The following is a 22,095-nucleotide window of genomic DNA, read 5'->3' as shown; positions in this document are numbered from 1 at the left end:
CACCACCAATTCAAGGAAATTGCTGTCTCTGTAAGTGAATATTTTTTGGGGGGGGGGGGCGGGTAATAGCTCTGAGATCATTGCACACACAGTTTACCTATTTACAGAGGCCCGTGGTTTTTACTGCCTTCACAAGGTGCACGGCCATCACTGCGATCGATTTTAGAACATTTCATCACCCCGGGAAAGAAAACTCACACCCTTTAGCTCTGACCTTCTCATACACCCACCACCAGGAAACTCCTGATCTACATTTTCCATCTCTACAAATTTGCCTGTTCCGAGCAGTTCCTACGGACGGAATCAGACGGTAGGTGGTCTCTCGGGGCCTTCCTTCATTAGCGTGACGGGTCCCAGGGTCACCTGCACGGCAGCCTGTGTGTATCTGTGTGCCAGCCGATGGCCATTCGGGTTGTTTTCCCTTTCTGATGGTTACGAATAATGCCGCTGTGAGCACTCGTGCACGTTCGCGTACAAATACGGAACTGACGGGCCCTCCCAACGTGAGCGCTCTCGGCGTCTCCGACAGAGGCTCCTGTCTGCTTCCAAGGCCTGGAGACAGAAGGAGCCTGGCTGTCCTGTGCCGAGCCCAAGGTGTTTGCCGACTGCCCGGGACTCTCGGGGGCTGCCTCCCTACCCTACACCAACAGCTCCCTGCTCAGGGGCTGCCTCCCTACCCTACACCAACCCCGGAGGCTGGCGGTGGGGTGGGGGGGGCGTGGGTGGTCGTGGGATGGTCCCCGCAGCCCCTTTTCCAGCCCCGTCTCCCCTCCATCCAAAGAGGCCCCTTGTCTAGGAATAGCCCCAAGTCAAAGAGTGTGCTGAGGCCAGAGGAGCATTTCAGGCTCGAATTGATCCCTTTGGTGGCTTTAAAAATAGACCAGCCACGATGCACCTGATGTGTGAAGGCCAGGATTCGCATGACATGGTAATTGGCTCTGGGGCCGGAGCCGGGCCCCGGCCTTGGGGCCGCGTCCCCAGGTTGGCGCCTCCAGCAGTCAAATGCACGGGGGTCTGAAGCAAAGCGTCTGTACCCGGGCAAAGCGGGCCTCTTGCCCACCGCTCGAGGGGAGGAAGCAGAGGTCCCAGAGGCTGCGCGGGCCTGGCCAGCCCTGTGCTTTCGCAAAGGGGAGCAAACACACCCACCCGGGCACCAGAGCGGCGGGCCAGGGATAAATGGAGGATTCTGGGAATATAATGAACGCAGTGGTAGTCCTTGGGCCCCGCAGAGTTCCATTTGCAGAAGCAACGTTTCAAGCCCGGCTGTTTATCAGCCCGGGGAGGCCGGTTGCACAGAGATAACGGAAACGCTGTTGTGTGGTCCTGGCAGTGATTTGTGTGGGAGACGACACCGCTGGTTGTGTGTAAGGAAGCATCGTCACCCAGGCACGTCGCGCAAAACGAATCTGTCCGGTGCGATGACCGGCATCCAGTGCTCCCGCTAAGAGTCTGAGAGCCCTGATGTGCCTGTGACACTGCCAGACACCGAGGTCACCCCAGGAGCAGCACTCAGGGGGCTCCGGGGCCCAGGCCTGGGGGTTCCTGCTCCCAGAACCCGGCTGCCGTCTGTTCCCACCGCTGAGGCGATCAGGGACGGAGTGAAACCTCAGAGGCGGTAGGAGACGCTGCCCGTCGCCTCGCAAACAGCCGCTTTCGGTCAGAGCCGCCACAGAGGCACCTGATGTCCCAGCCTCCCTTGCAGTCACGGGAGGCCCCGTGGCCCCCTTCTGGTTAAAAAAGGTGTGGGTGAAAAGTCCCTGGGGCATGGCTTCTAGGAAAGTCTTGTGAAAGTACCAGAGTTTGCTACCATTTCCTGGTTTCTGGGTTTTGTGTCCTTCCTCCCGCCCGGAATGCAGAGGTGGCGTCTTGATCTCGGCAGCCATTTTGTGACCGTGGGGACCATAGCCCCAGACTGAGGAGGACAGAGCGGAAGGACAGACGGGCATTGACGGCATTGGTGGACGGAATCGGCTGAACCCCGACCTCCGGCCTTTTCCTCCCTGGCGTAGGCTGGGCTCAGGGCGAGAACTGGGGCAGCGGGATGTTCTGTCTGCCTGGAGCTCAGGGGAGGCGCTTGGCTGGAGGTGGCAGGTCTGGACGCAGCAACACTCACCCGTGTGCAGTGAGTGAGGCCTCCTGGGGCGAGGGAAGAGGGCCCAGAAAAAGGCTGGGTGTTGGCAGTAAAGAGGGGCAGGTCGAGGGAGCAGAGCCCCCCGCCCCTTCCCCCAGGGAGCAAGGGGACCTTGAACAAGAGTTTGGAGAACGAGATAGTGCAGAAACCAGGGGTCTTCTGTTTTTAGCGACTCCTGGCTTCTCTTCCTGGACAAACGACAGGAGCGTCACCGTTCACGGCCCCTGGCCTGTATTTTACCCTCTACCCTCCGACCTCCTCTTTCCCTTGGCTCCCCCTTTCAGCGCCTGGCTTTGCTTGTTACCCACAGGGCCGGGCTCCTTCCCAACAACCCCTCCTTTCTCTTCCTCTCTTCCACCCTCCGCGCGGCCTTAGTGTCAGCCGCCATGGTGTCCTGCCCCCATGGGCCAGGACAGACCCCTCCTGTGACCCCACCCCGCCCCCACCCCGCCTTGCTCGGCACGCTGACACGTGGCCCTCCAAAGTCTCTACGCTCTTCCTCGGCTTAAACCCTTCAGTGCCTCCCCCACTACCCCTCCATGAAGCCCGACCTCCTTGGCGTGGGCCACAAGACCCTTTATGATCTGGCCCCTGCCTGCCTCCCCATCAGGATCTCAGGCAGCCCTGCAGGCATTTCAGATGATACCCTGCTACCCGAGAGCGTCACATTCTTCCGGGCTTCGGAGCCTGGCCCTTCCCTCTCCCTCCAAGGCCTTTCCCCCCAGCCTCGGGGGTGAGCTCCTACTCATCCACTAAGAGCCCCCCCAAGTGCCCCCTCCGGGAGGCGGAGCTTCGGGGGTCAGAACCGTCCGCAGTTTCCCTTCCATTCGAGGCACTCTACTTGAGCCGGGTGAGTCGAAGGACTCGGCAACCTGCACCACGGTGAATCTCGTCCGTGTGTGCACCCCCCTCCCCGCCCCGGGCTCTGCGTGGTGCTTGGGAAGACGCGGCTGGGCGCGCGGCAGGATGGGCGGGTGGATGGCCGGCCGCGCGCGTTCCCCTGCGCCCTTCTCCGTGTTCGTCTCGTCTCCGCGGCACTTAGCGTCATCCGCATCGTAAACGTCGACTCACTTATGATTTATTGCCCATCTTTCCAAACCAGAAGGTCGGCGCCATGAGGAAGGAGTCTGTTCTGTGTAGGACTATAGCCTCTGCGCCTGGAACTGCCGCGGGCGTGTGGTTAGCTGCTCGATCCGGAACAAACGAGGCCAAGGTCTGGGGCAGGCTCCGGGTGGCCTCCGCCCAGCCCAGGGCGCCTTCTCTTCTCTCGCGTGGCCTCTCCAGGACCAAATGGAAACAGAGGCGGCACCAAAAAAAAAATGGGTGAGCGAACTCAGGGCCAGTCCAGGCCCCGGCGGGGAACAAGGTCTCCCCTCAAGCATCGGGAACTCTGGGCCAGTGGGTTGCGTGCTGTATTTTCAAGCCTCAGAGCATGTGGGGAGGAGCAGGGGGGATCGGAGGAGTAAGGCTTGAGGAATAAGAGAGCTCCGAACAGGTGTTGAGGAAGGCTTCCTGGAGGAGGTGGCGTATGAACTGGGCCGGGGAGGATTTGCAGGATGAGAGGGGCAGGGGGGTGGGGCGGGGAGGGAAGGCAGGGGTGGGTTTGGCGGGAGTCCTGGTTGCAGGGGACGGGGGCACGAGCAGAAGGCAGTCGGGAGCAGCAGGCTGGGAACAAGCCCACTTATGAAATCTGAGAAAGGACCCAGGAGAGGCATCCAGAAGGACCGAGAACAGGCTGACAGGGTGGTGCTCCTGGGGAGACCATGGGTCACGGGCTTCCTCATCCTGCTGACAGCCAGCCCCTGAGATGATTTCCGGGCTGGACCCAACCCCAGCTGGCCAGTCCGCGTCTTCTCTGAGACTTCCCCTGGCTTCCCGGACACGCTTCCCAGCCGTGGAAGGCCGTGTGTGCGTGCTGAGTAAGGTCCGGCCACGGAGGGAGGAAATGGAGAATGGCTGGAGGCCGTTCGGGGCCCCCGGAGAGCTCTGGCCGTGAGGACCGTCTCCCCAGCCGCGGCAGCCACAGCCCCCCCTGCTTGCCAGAGCTTTGGTTTGGAATCCCGACGACATGGAACAGGCACCCGGACTCTGCAGGTTGCCAGGGATAAAACCGACGGGGTGTGATGGGCAGGGCAGGGGGCCACCGGCCCTGGTCCCGTGGGAGCAGAGCCGAACTGTGCCCTGCAGTCTGGCAGAACTGGAGGCCCTGGGCGCTGGGTGTTGAGACACCTGGACATCTGACGTGACAGCGGGGGTCAGCGAGCTCCTGCAGAGCCAGGGGGAAGGAGGTACGGTGTCACCCGAGGGGCGCTTGTGCCCAGAGCTGGGAAAACCAAGGGCTGGCCGGGTTGCAAAAGCCAACCTCCGCCCTCCCCGTCCCCCCACCTCCTGGCTGGGGCTTCTGGGACGGAGCGGGGAGTTGGGAGGCGCAGTGTGGGAGGGGAGCTGGGGGCCCTCCAGACACCCCCACACTGTGCCTCTGGCGGAGCCGGCAGCGGTCACCCCGAGCCCCCCTGGAAAGGCCCCCCGGGTTCAGCCGGCCTGGGGAGCACACACCTCCGGGCCTGCCCGGGGGCCCGCAGACAACCCAAAGCGTGGAGGCGGCCCAGCCCGGGAGGCGGTTGCTAAGCGACCGACATCTCAAGGCCAACCTCCAAATGTGAGGCCAAGACTCAGAAAGAACCCCGGCTGCTTTCCCTGGCCCGCGGGGTCTGCAGAAACCAAATCCCCAGTGGCCACCTGCGGCTTGAGGGGAGCAGGAGGGCGGAGCCGGCAGACGGGACAGCGGGGGCTCGGGCCGGACGCCCCGCCGACCTCAGAACGGGCACCAACGGAGCGTCCCCGACGTCCTCTTTCCGGACGCAGCCGGGGAGGACGGCGGGTGCCGGAGACGCGTGGGCCCGGGGCGGCCACATCTGTGCACAGCCACCTGGACGCACGCACACAGGAGAATATACACACAGACATCCGGATGCTCACGCGTGCATGCACACACACTCCAGGTTTGTTTATATTCCAAGATGCCTCGTTTGATCCCCTCTCGGCTATCGTCTGCTTTGTCCCGCAAGTCCCTGAGGTCCCAGCTAAAATGTCAGTTTTATCAGGAAGGCTGTCGGGGCGCCTCTGGCTCAGTCCGTTAAGCATCGATTTCAGCTCAGGTCACCATCTCACGGTTCACGGGTTCGAGCCCCGCGTCGGGCTCTGTGCGGACAGCTCGGAGCCTGGAGCCTGCTTCCGGTTCTGTGTCTCCCTCTCTCTCCGCCCCTTGCCCACTCACTCTCTGTCTCTCCCTAATACAAATAAACATTAAAACAAATTAGAAAGGCTGTCCCTGTAACCTTCCAGCTAGGAAGCCGCGTGCTCCCCTCACAGAGCGTCGCATGCGGCTGTGGCCGTAGGTCCAGTGGCTGAATGCGCGTCTAGAACGTCAACTCTTTAAAGTCAGAAACTGAAGCTTTTCCGCTGCTGTGTACCCAGCCCTTGGCTCACGGCAGGGTCGCACCAAGTGTCCTTCCTAGGTCCTAGACCAATGCCCTCCCTTCTGCCTCTCCTTTTGGGAAGGATAATGAGTTTTTACTCATTTTGCATATTTTTTCCCCATGCGTTTTGTTAGTTTTAATTGAAATATCATAATGTTCTTTTTAAAAATTTTTTAATGTTTATTTATTATCAAGAGACACAGAGCATGAGCAACGGGGGGGGGGGGCGGCGGGGGGGGGAGACACAGAATCCAAAGCAGGCTCCAGGCTCCAAGCTGTGAGCACAGAGCCCGACGCGGGGCTCGAACCCACAAAGTGTGAGATCACGACCCGAGCCGAAGTCCGTTGCTTAACCGACTGAGCCGCCCAGGAGCCCCAAAATATCGTAATATTCTTTTCAGCAATTTTCTTCACAATGATAATTCAGTGTGCTCCAAACCCCAGTGCGTAGTGGTGATGTTTCTATATGATCTCAGGTCAAAATTTATCATTTCATCTTTCGGGATGGCGTCCATAACATTAAGTGAGCAAAAGACACTCGATATTTTCACAATGGTTTTCACCCAGTTCCTGGGGGTCCATGGGGACTAGAGGGTGGGGATACCGTTCTCTCCCTCCAGCTCGCTGGTGGCCCCGAGCGTGTGCTGTTGGGGGGCCTTGGGACCGACGGCCAACAATCGAGCGAACGAGTGTCAAGCACGGGACCAGCTGTCTAGATTCGACTTCTGGCTCCGTGACCCGTGGAAAGTTACGTGGCTCTTCTGAGCCTCCGTCTGCTCAGGCGCGTCGTGGGACCATCCGTGAGCCTGTTTACATAAAGACAAGTCAAGAGAGTAGGTTGCGACTGGTAGAGGTTTTCATGGCCACGAGACTCAAACACTGGTAGAAGCTTCCAGATAACACTCACGCAGGACGAATTCTAGGCGCGTGCAGTTGTGGGTGCATGGGAGGTGGGCTGGAGCCCCTGCGGAGGGGGGTCTGAGTGGCTCGGCAAGGGCAGGGCTGCCCCGGGAGGTGATGATGAGCTCTGCAAGCCGAGGCTGGTGGTCCTGGTGCACGGGATACCAGAAGGACTCTGCCACTGCTCTGGGCTTCGAACACCTGCTAAGCACCTTCTGCACGCCAGCCAGGCCACCAGCACCCTCTCAAGCTGCAGGGGCCCCGTGGACCCATCCTTCCTGCGGCGGCCTCTGCGGCTTTGGAGAGCAATGTCCTCGAGTGCAGGGCGGTGCCCCCCCGCCTGGGTTCTGGCTCATCGCAGGTGCTCAGCAAACGTGCAACGAAGCAGGAAGTCCGTAGGCTGGGAGGCAGCACGATACAGAGGCCAAGGGCATGGACTTTCAGGTCCCAGAGCGTCCGGCAGGGACCAGATACCCCTTAAATACTGAACGAATGATTCAACGCACACACGAATGGACAGTTGAGCAGGACACAGGTCCTGTTACCGATTCCCGGGTGAGTTATTTCACCTTTATCAGACTCCGTTTCCTCATCAATGAAATGGGGGTAATTTCACCTTTATCGGACTCAGTTTCCTCATCAATGAAATGGGGATAATAATACGTGTCTCATAAGAGGACATTTGTTGAAGTGTAGCATGCCTAGGGGGGCGCCTGGGCGGCTCAGTTGACTAAACGTCTGACCCTTGGTTGCAGCTCAGGTCATGCTCTTGAGGTTCGTGAGTTGGAGCCCCGTGTCCGGCTCTGTGCTGACAGTGTGGAGCCTGCTTGGGGTTCTCTCTCTCCCTCTCTCTCTGCCCTGCCCCTGCTTGCATGCTCTCTCCCTCTCAATAATAAGTAAATAAACATTTTAAAAAACGCTTTAAACATTTAAGATAAATGTCGCGTGCCTGGCCGAGTGCTTGGGCACGTGAGAGGTGCGGAATTTTTTTTCTTTGCTTCAATTCACCCCGAAGGGTCTGATTTCCTCAGATGCGGTGATGGGTTTGGTGGTGACGTTCACGGACGGAATTCTGAGAGGTGCTCCCAGCTTGGAATCACAGGGCGTCCAGCTCTTGGACACGGAGTTATCACCGCGGTGCGTGAGCGTCCCGGGTCTGGGAAGACGCTTTGGCCCCTCCCGGCAGCCCGGGAAAGGTCACGCAGAGGCTGTGTCTCCGGCAAGGCAGGCCTCTGTGGCTCCCTTATTGCCACCCTCACGCTCAGAGTGGGCAGGCCGGCCTCCAGCGACCCCCCCCCCCAACCACCCTGCCGGGGAGCCGGGCTGGCCCAACCCGGTGGACCCCTGGGTCCCGCATGGTCTGTCTCTGGCTGAGCTGAGCTTTCCACTGTGTTGTGTGGTTTCCTTCTGGAACTCTAGCTTCCTCGTGTGTAAAGCGGTGAAGGGTGGAGAGAACCAGGTGGTCCCCATGGAACCTCAGGGTCTGTGTCCACTCCCTCAGATGCCCCGTCGGCAGAGGACCCTTCGAATCAGCTCCTCGCTGGTCCTTTGCGTGGGGGCTCCGTCCACCGCCCTGGTCCCTGCTCCCTGGGGCCTCTGAGGGTGACAAGGGGGTCTGTGAAGAGGGTGCGAGCCCAGTCCTTGCTTCCCCCCCGGGTCTTGGGCTTAAAGGTCTCCCTAATTCTCTGAAGCCACACCCTCCCCAGCATCTCCAAGCCTGAGCGTGGCCGTCACAGATACACCTGGCTATCGGGATTCCCGCGATTCTCACGTAAAAGCACACCTGTGCCCGCACCTGCGGTGACGGTGCTCAGGGAGGACAGTCACTCAGCACCCGGATGGAGTGACCCTGTGAAGGGCCGTGAGAGGCAGTACCGTCCGGGCGTCATCACACCCCTGAGCCAGCCGGGGAAGGAAAGCAGCAGACGTGTCCCGGGGGTCGTCTTCCCACCAGGCTCTGTGCCAGGCGCCGGGCACTGAGATGCGGGTCAGGCCAGCCCTGCCCTGAGGACGTCACGGTCGTGGCCGTGTGGGGAGACAGAGTCGTCAGGTGCTCTTGGGGCTCTGTTCCTGCAGGGAAGCCGGGGGGCCCACAGGAGGCCCGGCCAACTCGGGTGTGTCCCCTCATTCTCCCGGAGCCCTGGGGCGTGGGCGGCCGTGTCCCCGTCCTGTGGATGAAGGCTCCAAAGCGCAGAGAGTGAATCAGCCAGCTGTTTCCAAAAGAAGCCAGTTTGGCCGACTGGTGGCTTACGGGTGGACCCTGACGCTCGGGGTCTGCAGGTCAACCGCGGTTTGGTTGGTCCTGGCCGGCTTCTCCGGGGACTCGGCTCCAGCCTGCGGTCGGGTTCGGGCCAGCGCTCGGTCCAGGATGTCCTCGCGGGAGACCACCCGAGCACAAGCCCCACGCACTCAAGACCTCCGGTTGCGTGGCATTCACTGGATTCCGTGGCCGAGGCAGGAGCCGTGGTTGGGGAATCGAGGGTTGGGAATTACGGGCAGGTGGGTCCAGAATGACACAGCCCAGCGGTGGGCCGGGATTCGAACCCAAGCCTGCCTCACTCGGCGGACGGCCCTCGACGCCACCGTCCTGTCATTTGAAATCCGCTGGGAAGCCCGTGGCTCTTAGAGGTGAGAGCGTCGGGACCCAAGGGGCTGGGCGGGGTGGCCGAGTCCGACCGCCAGGGCCTGCGGGCGCGCGTAGGGACTCAGCTCGGCTCCCCTGCCAGGCGGCCTGGTCCTTGCCTCTGTGACCCTGTCAGCTCGGCCGTAAAGCACACAGTGCTGGGCTCATCGGGCTGGGTGAGAACTAAATGTGAGAACAGGGTCTGCCCTGCTGTAAGGTGGAATCATGGCCCCCGGGCCTGGGTCCCAGCCTTCGTCTTTCCATAGAACTTTCTTCTTAAAAAATTTTTTTAAATGTTTGTTTATGTTTGACACAGAGAGACACGGAGCATGAGCAGGGGAGGGGCAGAGAGAGAGGGAGACCCAGAATCCGAAACGGGCTCCAGACTCCGAGCCGTCAGCCCAGAGCCCGAGGCGGGGCTCGAACCCACGGACCGCGAGATCGTGACCTGAGCCGAAGTCGGAGGCTCAGCCGATGGAGCCACCCAGGCGCCCCTAGAACTTTCTCATCCATAAAACTGCACGGATGCCCACAGCAGCCTGCGGAGGGACCTACTTTTTCCCTCCAGTTCACAAATGAGGGGATTGCCGTTCAGAGAGCTGGAACCATTCGCTAGCGAGATGTGGCCCAGACACGGCGCCCACAGGCCTGTCTGACCCTGGAAAGGGGACGGTCCCCCCAGGCTGAGAGCTCAGAGAGGTGAGGGCAGGGCACGTGACCAGGGGAAGAAGGGGAGTGGCACTCCCTTTCTCCGAGGAGGCAGGCTCTGCGTACAGGGCCAAACACCTACACGACTTGGATGCCTTCCACGGCCCAGGGAACGCGTGAGTCACGTCGCCTGGGAGACGCGAGGGCAGGCCGGGGCTCCCGGGAGCTGGGGGGTGGGGGGCAGGGCCGTCCGCGTGGCAGGGAAATAGGATGACCGCAGCCACTGTGGTGTTTCATTCGCTCAATTCATTTGTTCGTTGATTGATTCATTAGTTTGCTCGTTCAACATCCACGGAGCCTGGCTCCTGCGTCCGGCCCGGAGCCGGGATCTTGGGAGAGAAATCAGACGGGGGCCCTGTGATCAGGCAGCTCCTAGGACCTTCGAACAAAATGAGACCTCAGAGCACAGCATACATAGTCACGAGGAGTCGGCGGTCTCAGCTCACCTCCTGCAAGTGACGGGGAGCTCACTACTTCTCAAGACAGCTCTTCCCAGAACTGAGCATTTCTGCCTTTCAGAAAGTTCTTTCTTTCTCCTTCGTTCCTTCCTTTGTTCCTTCCTTCATTCGTTCCTTCCTTCCTTTCTTCTTCCCTCTTGCTCCCTCCTTCCTCCCTCCTTCCTCCCTCCCTCCTTCCTTCCCTCCTTCTTTCCTTCCTTCCTTCCTCCCTCCCTCTTCTTCCCTCCCTCCCTCCCTCCCTCTTCCTTCCTTCCTTCCCTTCTTTCTTTCCAGTTTTGTTGTCTGTGTATTTTGCCATTACAAACAGCGCTCCCAGAAACATTCTGGCACGGTCCCCTGGTGCCCGTGGACAAGAGAGTCTCTCAAAAATGTTGACACGAAACGACTCCTTCTGCTCAGCTCCACATTTACGAGATGATGCCAAGTCGCTTGCCAGAGAGATTGCACCGAGTTACACAATTTGCTGTTTTATTCATTTCTAGAAATTCTATTTGGTTCTTTTTCAAATCCGCCCAAGTCATTTTTAGAACCTCTTGCTCTCAACTCACATTTTTCACTTCTCCGCTCTTTTGTTTCCTTAATCGCACCAAACAGACGCGCTGGGTGTCTTCCTCTAATAACTCCGCGGCCGGAAAGTGCTCTGGCTGCCCGCGGTTTCTGTTGGTTCTTACTCGTGGTGCCCTGATTCCTCGTGTATTTGGTCCCGTCCCTTCAGAAGACTTAGCTCATCGTTCTTGGCATTTTACTGTCCTGTTTGGCTCCGAGGTGAATTCCGCCGGAGGGGGTTTGCGTCTGTTTGTGAGAAGTCTGGAGGAGGCCATCGGAGTCGAAATTCTCTGCCTGAGGTTTTTGCAGACGGGGCCAGAAGTGTGGCTTGGCCTTACCGACCTGTGCGGGGCGGGGGCGGTGGCTGGTGGTCGCGAGGCTCCCGGGGTGATCCTCCCCACCCACTCGCAAAATAATAGTACCTGCCACGCAAGGTCACAGTCTAGACCCATTTCTTGCCATCCTGGGTTTCTGAGGCTCATCCCGGGGCACCGTGGCTGGTTGGCGACACACGTAGTGAGACCTTCTGAGCCTGTGAGCAAACCATGAATGGCGATGGTCGCCACGAACTGAGCGTCCCTGTGGGTCAGACACCGTGGCGGGGGCTGGACGGGCTCTGTCTGACTCCTCCGTTCCCACGACGGTGCTAGGATCGTCTCGCCCCTTCTGAGGATGGAAAAACCAGGGCAAAGGCACAAAGCACCAGACCCAAGGTCCCCGGCTGGCGGAGCTGTGCACACGGGCGGTCCCAGGCTCCCGGCCATCCCCGCCACGACGTTGGGAGTCCGGGATCGGTTCCCGCTGTTATTGTTTCACCTTCCTGGTGCCAGAGGGGTCAAGGACACCCCCCCCCCACCCCCCAGCTTCGGGCCCTGCCTGGGACACCCTGGTAGAGCCGCCTTGTCCCTCGACATGGCGGAACTCATGCTGCCTTTGCTCTGAGTTACAGACAGGGACAGGGGAGGGAGTGACAATGCCTGGAGCAAGTGCCACTTCCTGTTGGTGGCCAGGCAACCCCTGCCCGTCCAGGCGCTAGACGTCGTGCAATTGGGGTACAAGCTAAGGACAGGGTGTCGTGGGGGAAAGCCCTCTTCCAGAAGGGAAGGCTGTGGCTCAGTGATTCCTGTTCCCCTGCTTCCTCCGTTTGCAAACCTTGCCTGGACAGATGCTCTCCCTGCCTCTCCCAGGGGCTCAGGCTCTCGGCCCACACAGCTGGCACCATGAGCCCAATGGGTCCCTGCCGTGCTGCCCTCTGGCCTCAGCCCACCCCACCGACCACCCCCAGAGACAGGTGCAAAGCTGTAGTGCGGTAGCCCGGCCTGGGAGAGGGCAAGGAAGACTTCCTGGAGGAGGCCGGCTGGGCCTTGAAAGATGACTAGTATGAGTAGGATGGGTCACTTCTCTCTCCTCCAAGCCTGGTTAGTTTCGGCTTGACCTTCAGACCTCAGTTCAAGCACCGCTTCCTCCGGGAAGCCTTTCCTGATCTCACCCACCTGGTAATCCCCGGTGACAGATGACGCTCCGTGTCCCTCTCCTTTGCAGGTCCCAAAAGCAATGGGACTGCTTGGTTAATGTCACTCCCCCCAGCCGACTTTGGGCTCCAGGAAGGCAAGGACCATGTGACCTTTGGCCCCGGTTATCCAGCAGGAAGCGGCTGCCGACATGAGCACAGGCCCCATCGCTACGTATCAGCGTGGCAAGGATCTTAATCTCTCTGGTCCTCTGTCTTCTCATCTGTAAAAAGGGCCTGTTTGGAGCCTTCGGTGGGGTATTGGAGGCACAGTCCTGAGCTTCACGCTGGTATTTGAAAAGTGTGGCAAAGTTTCATTTCCTAGATCCGAGCCCGGCCCAGAGCATGTGCCCAATAAATATCGGTTGCCTTGATGCGTGTTGTTGATAAAAGCATCAGTCCCTGGAAGGAGGAGGGTCTTCCTCAGGGCAGGAGGAGGGTCGGCACCTGCGTCCCGGGTGGGGAAAACCGTGTGGGCCGAGGGAGGGAGGCCTGGGGGCGCGGGATGCCGCGTGACCTGTGGCCGGGGTCGGGCAGAGCGGGCAAGTGTCCGGAGGGGCAACGGGGACCCCTGTGTACTGAGGCGGGCGCTCCCCCCTCATCCCGTATGACCCCAGCCCCGTCCTGTTCCTGGAACCTTGGAACCCGCAGGCCACGGTGCGACTCCCACCTCCCTGCTTCTTTGGGTCCGCTCCAGGACCCTTTCCCCCGAGCCGTCCTTACCGAGAACAGGATCCTACACCGTGTGCCTCCCAGGCATCCGCGGAGGAGCCTCCGACCGACCCGGGTCCCCACCCCCGGGTCTCCACGGAGCGCGTCGACACCGTGGCCCTTGCGTGTAGCTCGTCCCGCCCGAGAGCCGGCAGGAAAGGTGACTGGCGGCTCGGCCGACCGCTGCTCGCGGATAAATTGAGTGTTCTGTAGGGCAACTGTCCAGTGCCTCAAAGAAACCAGCCGACCGTGTCGGGGGAAATCCCGGTAAGTCTTGGAAGCCGCTGCTGGCCTGGGGGGGGGTTGCCCTGGGGCCCTCTCGCCGTGGTTGGCAGAGGGCGGGGTATCTCAGGCCCCCAGACTTGCCTCGCCCCCCGGGGCCCCGCTTCATTTTGCTTCCATTTCTCTCATTCAAGAGCAAATGGGGCTGATTCCAGCAGGTTCTGCCTTCCTTGCCCCAGCCCCATGCGGAGTCTCTCCTGTTCGTGCTGTGAAGCTGCTTGGCTGCGGGGGGGAGGCCCCAGGGCCAGGCGGGGCACCCCCCGGGCACGCCGAACCCCCATCCACTACGTTCTAGCCCTGTCTGCTCTGGGGCCTCCGTTAGGGGAACCCCCACATCCGCAGTCTCCCCTGTGTCTCTCTTCTCCCTCCTTCGGCCTGCCCTCTGGGAATGCGGTCTACACTCGCCATCCGTGCTGCCTCACCCCCTGCGCCGGGGGCCCAGGCTCCAGACTGGGGGTCCCGGGTGGCTGCCCAGACAACTCACGGTGCGCGGCACCCCCCCCCCCCCCCCCCCCCCCGTCGGCAGATCCCACCGCTGCCCCAGGCTGTATCTGCTGTATCCGCCTACCCTGAGGCCCGAAGGTCCCTCCCCAGGGCCTGTCACTGGGGATGCAGGGCCCGGGGCTCGAACGGAGGCCAGCTGGGCCACTCTGCCGCAGAGCACTGTCCCAGGAGTCAGAATAACGGGCAGGAGCACAGCGTGGGAGGACCCAGACCCCGCGGGCCTGAAGAGGGCAGCCAGTGCTGGGTCCCAAGAGGCAGCTCCCACCCCTCAGAGCCTGAGCCCGAGTCCTCCCATCTGTTGTGGTTGCTGTGGAAACCGGGACCCCAGGGCTTCTTGCCCACCCAGCCCCCCACAGCCGGGGCTGGAAAGAAGGGGGCCTGGGAGGGCCTGGGCTGGGGCTGTGTTCCTCTCCTGCCCTCTGGTCCCTGGTGTCCCCCTGGAGCCGGTGAGAACCCCCAGGGGCCCAGCCTGCGGCAGCTGGCTCTCTAGGACCCCCCTTCCCAGGGCTGTGCCATCTGGCCAGTCTGCCACAGCCAGGGGCGGGGAGGAGGGGGGGGGGCTCTGGGGCCCTGGGGCTTCCAGAAACGCAGTGGGGCAATACCTAAAGCTCCAGGTACGGGAAGAGTCTGGTCTGAAGAAATTCCCTGATTCTTCCGCCAGCCTCTCGCCCAGCAAGCCGTCCCCCCCTGCCCACGTCCTGGAACATTGGGAGTCGTGGGTTTCCCCTGCGTGCCTTGTCCTGCCGCCCCCCCACCCCCCCCCAGCACCCACAGTCCCGATGTCCTGGGGGCCCTGGTCTCAGCTGAGCTCTGGGAGCGGAAAGGGGGAGAAGGAGAGTTCCGGAAGCTTCCCTGCACAAAACACTGGCCAGAGGCTCTTCGGGACTCGTTCGCAAGAGTCTCAGGTTGCCCAGCCTGATCCCGGCCGACCCCAACTGAGCTTGAAAAGCCTGTAGATGCGTGTGCGCCTCCTCGGCAGGTGTCGGACCCGAGACCCCTGCGCCCTTGGCGTCTGGCACTCGGGGCCCCGCGGCCCAGCTGCCTGGATGGCGCCCCCCCCCCCAACACAGCGCACTGCACTTTGCCCCTGATGTTCACACCTCCCCACGTCCCAGGGAGGCAGGCACGCAGGGACGTCGTTCCCATTTGACAGGCGGAGAAACCGGGGCTCCCGGGAGGTTTGTGATCTTGCGCGGTGAGAGCTGGATATGAGGTTTGCACCCAGGTCCACGGCGTCCCCCCAGGGCTGGGCCGGCTTCTTCTCCCTGAGCTGTTTCGGGCCACGTGTGCATTTCTTCCATCCATCCGTTCCCACTGCCTGACGGTCACCCTGTGAGGGCCTCCCGTGTGCCCGGCCTGGGCTGGGGGCTGCACGCAGGAGGACTCAGGGAGCCTCCTACGTCAGTGAGGGAAGGGACACCCCCTCCAGTCGGCACTTCTGAGCTTCCCCTTCCCTGGCCAGACATTCACCGAAAAGCAGCTTCCGGGGCACGTGCGTTTGGAAACACGTGCCTCTTTCTTATGGGGCTTCATTCCCCGGGCACAGGGCTCGGTCGGCCCCGAATCTGTGTCCCTCACGATGGCCTCCTGAGACTGTCATCATCATCACGGCCGAGTCCACGCCTGGGGAGCGGACGTGCCCGCTGGGGGAGAGAGACGAACGCACGTGTGCCCGAGGGTGCTCTGTGGACGCCTGACGTGAGGTGTGGGGGCGAGGACCCCCAGCCCGGGCTCTTGGGGTCTCTCTGTGCGCTGACTCATGATATGACAGCACCAGGTGGAGGTCCGTGTCCACTGGGAGAGTAAGAGCCCCGGTGAACGGCAGGGGGTGGGGGGCGGTCGTATCCATTATTTCCTCCTCCAAACACGGGCCCTTCTATGACCCTGGTGTGGACATCATGGCAGGGACCAGCTGGAGGTGGGGGGCGAGCCTGACTGCTGGTGGGGGCATCTCGTGCTTTGTGGGAGAGCCTGGGACACCCCGAGTCCTCACATCCTAGGTCCTTTTACAAGGACCTTTTACAAGTTCTAGGTCCTTTTACAAGTCATGTCACCTGGAGCAGCCTGAGGACTTCTCTGAGCTGTCGGCACAGAGCCTGATGTGGGGCTCGAGCTCACCAACCATGACCTGAGCCGAGGTCAGACGCTCAACCGACCGAGCCACCCAGGCCGAAACACCCAGCTGGTGTTTCTTGAGCACCTGCTCCGGGCTTGGCCCCGTGCTGGGGCCTACACAACAGACACACTTTGCCTCCTGGGAATCCCCGTGCAGGAGTTGGGGGTCGAGGGACACGGAGGGAAAGACAAGGACGATGGAGCTGACAGCTGTGGGGAAGGGGCTCCAGCAGGTGGAAGGGCAGGGCAAAGGTGCAGAAGCTTGTGGGGCCAGACGGGAGCTTGGGGGCTGGGGTGCAGGGTCCACGGGCTCAGACCCCACTTGCTGCGTCCGTTGGGAGGTGTTAGCAGGCGGCTGTGGTCGCCGCTCTGCAAGGAAACTGTTTCCTGGGGAGGCGCGGAGCTCAGGCGACTCATGGTTTTAACTCCTTCCTCACACCTGCTCCTGGGTTGACGGGGCCCGAGGGTCCCACCAGCCAGCGTCTCCCCCGAGGGGATTCTGTCGCGCCCTCCCTGAGCCCAGACACGGCTGTGGATGGCCCGCAAGCCATCAAGCTGGAGAGGTCAGCACCCTCCGGCCTGCGTATTGTCACCAACATCAGGGTCAGGAGGGACGCCGGCCGGGAGCTGAGGGTCAACCGGACCCTCTGTGGGTTCCAGGCCGGCCTCCGCTCTCTAAACCTTCCACGGGGGGTGCTCTCCTTGCCCCGCCCCGCGCAGACCCTCCCGTGACACTCCGCCCCCCTCATGTTTGGTCCGGGCCCCATGGCAGAGGAGGAGTTCAGGGACTCCGTATTCCTCCCCCGGGCAGCTCGATTCTCGAAAGCGCGAGAGCCCAGCCCTCACTGGACAGATTTCTTGTCTGAGGGAGCTGGAGAAATTGCCACCTGCTCCCTCACTCCAGCTTGTCACTTCCAGTTCAACAAGCCCCCAGGTGACGCCGCAGCCAGCCCACTGCACCCCGCGGGCCCAGCTTCCTTTCCTTTCCGTCTGCCTCCACCGGCTGGGCCTCCGGAACACAGCTCCTGTCCCCGCCGGGGCGCTGCCCCGGGAGGCGGGGGTCTTGGGGGAGGGCCTGCCTGACCCGGGGCCACAGCTCCACCTCTCACATGCCCCGTGCCCCCCAGCCGGGGTCCCCTCCCCGGGGACAGCAGGTCCAGCTGTCAGACTGCACAGAAATGTCTCCCTCCCCACAACGGGGGAGCCAGATCCTTCCACTCACGAGCACTGCCAGGTGAACCCCGGACCGACCCTGCCCCTGCTCAGCCAGGGGCCTGTGTCCACTGATCCCTAGACGGCTTCCAGCGCCTTCCCCTGCTCAGAGGCTGAGATCGACTCCCCTCCCCCTGCCAGACTCTACCAGGCTCTCCTAGACCAGCCCAGGACCTGGGCAAGGTCTAGAAACTTCTGGAAGCAAAGCCTCAGCCTCTGAGCCCACAGCCAGCACCCACATCCTTGAACGCCCCCTCCCAACATCGATCGTGTGTCCCTTCCTGCAGCCCGTCTCCTGCGGTAAAGTGTCTCCTCCTCCAGCTCATCCCCTCCTGAAGATTGTCCCTCTTGGCAGCTCATCCCCTCCCGTAGCTTGTCCCCTCCTGCAGCGTGCTCTACACCTGCTCCCACAAGCCCTGGCTGTCCCTGGGTGGGGACCTGGGCGCAGGAGGCGAGAACAGGACTCAGACCACTTGTTCCCCCTGGCCAGCGTCCTCGTCTGTCCCACAAGGCTTGGAGCACCTCCCTGCAGAAGCAATGTGGGTCAAATATGGGACGGGAGTGAAGGCTCTGGCCAAGTGTCCACCGGGTCACTCGGCGTGCGGCTGACTGCAGGCATTTAGTGAGAGTCCACTGGAGCCACGCCCCCCGCTGGGGGCGGGTCCCCTGCCAGAGCATACGCGGGAAGCACAGTGACTATGGACACTTACAGAGTGCTGGCTGCCCACAGTCACCCCGTATTAAGTCACCTCCTGGGGCGCCTGGGTGGCTCCACTGGTGAAGCGACCGACTTCGGCTCAGGTCACGATCTCGAGGTTCGTGAGTTCGAGCCCCGCGTCGGGCTCTGGGCTGACGGCTCGGAGCCTGGAGCCTGCTGCGGATTCTGGGTCTCCCCCTCTCTCTACCCCTCCCCTGCTCGCGCTCTGTGTCTATCTCTCGATAACAAATAAACGTTAAAAAAAAAAAAAAGCCAACGAGAGACAGATCAATAGAAAAATGGCCAAAGGGCTTGAACTGTGCACTTTAGCAAGGGACAGGTGGACACGGTCAAAACACACGAGACCCGGGGCTCAAGCGCGGCATTCACCAGGAAAGGGACAGAAAGCGAGAGGGGTTACTGCCATTGGCCGCCCGCCGCCCCCACTGCGGAAAGTGCCGGGCAGCTCGCCCACCCCCTGGCCCACACGTCTCCTCCTCCGTAAACACACGTGGCCAGAATGAGCCTGCGCGTCCACTCGACTGCACGAAAGCCGGGTGGGGGGGGGCACTCCGATGGGGGACGCCGGGCTGTGTCAGGGGCTCCAGGCCACCCATGCAGAAGGCGCAGGCGGGCAGCAGGGACCGGCCTCACCTGGTGGCTTCCAGAAGCAGGGCCAGGGCTGAGCGGGCGGCGTGGGAGCCTGGAGGAGGGTGAGGACGCGTGTTTCCGGCACCCGTTCTCAGTCCCACACACGGGGACAGAGCTGGGCGCCTTCCTCCATACGTGATCGCCCCCGTGTTAAGATCTCACGGGCATCTTTCCCGAACTAGTATTTCTGCACACGTGCCGCGGGGTGAGGGCAGCTTGTCCGAACGGCCCCGCACCCGGGGGCCCCTGGACCTCGGCCCGAGTCCCTTCCCGGCACCTTTATCCCGGCCTGCCTGCGGGGCACCTTCCACCGGGGGCTCTGACAGGTGGCCCTCCTCCTTCGCAGTCTCGAGCTAAGTCTCGCCTTCCCGGAGGCAGAGTCACGCCCGCCTGTGAGGCCGGCGTCTTGACAGGGGGAACTCCCTCCTCGCTGCCGAAGCTGAACCCGTTTTGTTTTTTCTTTCGTTCGCTACGTTGCCCCCTTTTCTGTGGTGCTGCTGGTGCTCGGTTCCCCGGCTTCCGGAACGTTCTTGGCGGAGGGAGACGGCCAGGCTTCTGCTGTGTTTGCCCCAAGCCCCGTTCCTTCTTCCCACTGAGGCCTTTTTCGCTTCGTCCTCGTTCTTCTGCCGAATAGGAGCTTCCTCCTTCCGGGGCAGATGGGCTCATCAGCCTCTCCGTGGAGGAAACGGTGGCCCCGCGGCCCCTGCAATGAGACCCACCCTCCATCCAGGACACAGCCTGTCCACGGGCCCCGCGACCCACCGGCTAATGCACACACGTGGCCCAGCCCTCCAGCCCCCCCCCCCCCCCCCCCCCCGGGTTGGGCCACCTGCAGGGTGTGGCCGGCCCCAGAGCCGCCCGAGGGACTGGCAGGGCTGGGCTGTCGCCCAGCCGGATGCTCATCAGGACAGAGCCACATGCGTCCGTGTCCTGAGGCCGCCATAAATAAGTGCCACCGAGCTCGCTGCTTAAAGCAACAGAAACCCATTCTCTCCCAGCCCAGAGGCCAGACGTCCGAGACCAAGGTGTCGGCAGGGTCGCGGCCCCTCCCAGCGCTTTAGGGGACACTCCTGCTGCCGCTTCCAGCCTTGGTTGGCGGCCGGCCCTCCTGGGCCTGTGGGTGCACCCCTCCACCCTCTGGTCCCGGCCACGTGGCCTTCTGTCCCCTGTGCCTTCCCTCCTCTCTCTGATGAGGACACTTATCATTGGATTTAGAGCCCGTCCGGATAACCCGGGATGATGTCTCATCTTGAGATCCTTAACTTGATCGCATCTGCACAGAAGGTCACGTTCCTGGGTTCTAGGGGCCGGGACGTGGACACATCTGTTGGGGGTCACCGTTCACCTTGCTAGAGGCGTCTACCGAGAGCCCTGGCCCACCCCACTCCAGCCCCCTGTGCTAAATCGCTCCTCGGTTTGCAGGGGACCCAGCCTGTGATGCTTGTTCCTTCCCCAGACCTCTGGGGCCAAGGGACACTCCCGAGAGGAAGGGCCGGGCCCCAGGCCCTCACCTGTCTGGCCATGTGAATTTGGATAAGGTCCTTCCCCTCTCAGAGGCCCCAGGTTCCCAACTTCTGATGAGGGAATTGTGCTGGATCGTCCTCAGGCTTTCCCTGGCATCCTGTGATCTGACAGAGGCCACACAGGATCCTTCCACTCAAGGGTCTTGAGTGGACACCTGGGCGCGAGACCCTCTTCCCTGGGGGGTGGGCCTGGGGCAGAGCAAACGCCCTGAGGGCTGGGACCAGCTCAGAGAGCAGAGACCCGGTCCCTCCCAGCACCCCCCTCCCACCGCCCAGTGCCCCAGAATAGCTCTGATGTAATTCGTAATGGTCCTTTTCTCCCACAATGAAAGCCACCAAGCGAGAAAAAAGGGGTTTCTTTTCTAAAATTGCTTTTCCTCGTTCTTTGACAGTCTGCGGTGCCCGCACGTAATTAATTCGCTGCCTGGTGAACGGCAGGTCAGCCACTCAGGCTGGGAGAGAAAGCTCTAGAGAAAAGCAGAGAGGGCACAGTCACGGCTGAAAATGAGTCCCCCCCCCATCGCCCGGGCCTGCTGCAGCTCGCGGACCAGAATAAATACATACAAATCCTCGCTTGCCAGGGACTCGGGCTTCTTGGCAGCAGAAGGGGGAGGTCCCCAAGGCTGCAACCTGCTTAATGTGCATCAGCGCAGAGACCCGAATAAGTCCGACCACAGGGAAGCTTTTAAGGTTTTCGTGTGATTTCTCAGGCCTCCCGGGGGCACAGACACAAGTGTTTTAGACCAAGAGTAGCAGCGAGGATTTTCTGGGCGGTGGAATAGAAAGGCTTAGTTGTAGGGCCCCACCTTGCTGCTGGCCTTCCGGGTGACCTTGAACGAGGTAATGCCGAGGGTCGGTTTCCTCTTCCCTAAAGCGGGGATAAGAGATTGCACGTCGATCGGGGGGGGGGGGGGGGGCAAAGATGTGCTTTGAAAAACCCGATCCCTCCTCTCCAGCAATTAACCATCCGGACTCCAGCCTGGAGGCTCACTGGTGCCACACACAACGCTAAGCACAAGGCAGTACTTTGTAAGCTGGAGAGTTGGAACCAACCCTGACCACCGGCTGCTGGGGCTTGTTAGCAAACGCGTAGACCAGGGGCGCCTGGGGGGCTCCGTCGGTTGATCTCACGGTCCGTGGGTTCGAGCCCCACGTGGGGCCAGGTTACTGTGGTGACAGAGCAGTGAACTGACCTGAGGCCATCTGTGCCTCTGCCGTGCCCGTCCCCCCCCCCCCCCCCAGGCACCGAGACTCTGGGGCAAGGGCGTGGGGGGTTGATGAAGGGGTGACTTAGGAACCCAGGCAGCAGGCCAGGAGTCTGGGGGGGGCAGAGGGAGACAGTGCTCCTCCCTCTGCTGAGTGCTCCAGCCTTCTCCAAGGAGTGATCCTGGGGGGCTCCCCGTAAACAGCTACGGGTCGCCTCGCACCAGAGTTAGCCTTCGTCTTGGATTCTCTCAGAGTTAGAAGACGTGAGGCGGGACGGGCCGGCCGGCTTCACCTCAGACCCCAGCCCTCACCGATCCCCATGCTGCTGGGACCGTGTTGAGAAGGATTCTGAGGGCCGGTGGGGACCCAGTGGGAAAGCTTGCCGGCAATGTCTTCGAGGGCATCAGCGGAGCAGCAGGGGGACAAATGCCAGGCCGGGCTAGAGAGAAGCTGGGGCCACCCGAGACCCCCCACAACATGCCCAGGAAAAGTTGAACGGCCTCTCCAGGATCCAGCTCTAGCCCTTGGTCTGCAGCCCAGGCGTCACCAGCTGAGCCAAGACCTCGGACGGAGGTGAGAACAGGGCCATCCGGAGAGTTCAGGACCCCCTCCCCACCCAGGCACCAGCCACAGTCTGGAGCCTCTCGAACCCCCGGGGAGCAGAGGCGCCCTGCACCACGGTAAGCTCGTTTTTCACGGATTACACCGCGTGGAGCCGGCCGGCCTGGTAATTACTTCACTTCTATAATTAGCCCAAAGATTCCCGCTGCAAATGAGGAGAACAATGTGGGGTGTGCGGGTGAGACAGTGTGACTGATAGCTTGACCCGCACCCCGGAA

This window comes from Acinonyx jubatus, chromosome B4, assembly GCF_027475565.1.
Source record: "Acinonyx jubatus isolate Ajub_Pintada_27869175 chromosome B4, VMU_Ajub_asm_v1.0, whole genome shotgun sequence".
Lineage (NCBI taxonomy): Eukaryota > Metazoa > Chordata > Mammalia > Carnivora > Felidae > Acinonyx > Acinonyx jubatus.
The sequence above is the reverse complement of the archived record's forward strand: the minus strand, read 5'-3'. Positions refer to the sequence as shown.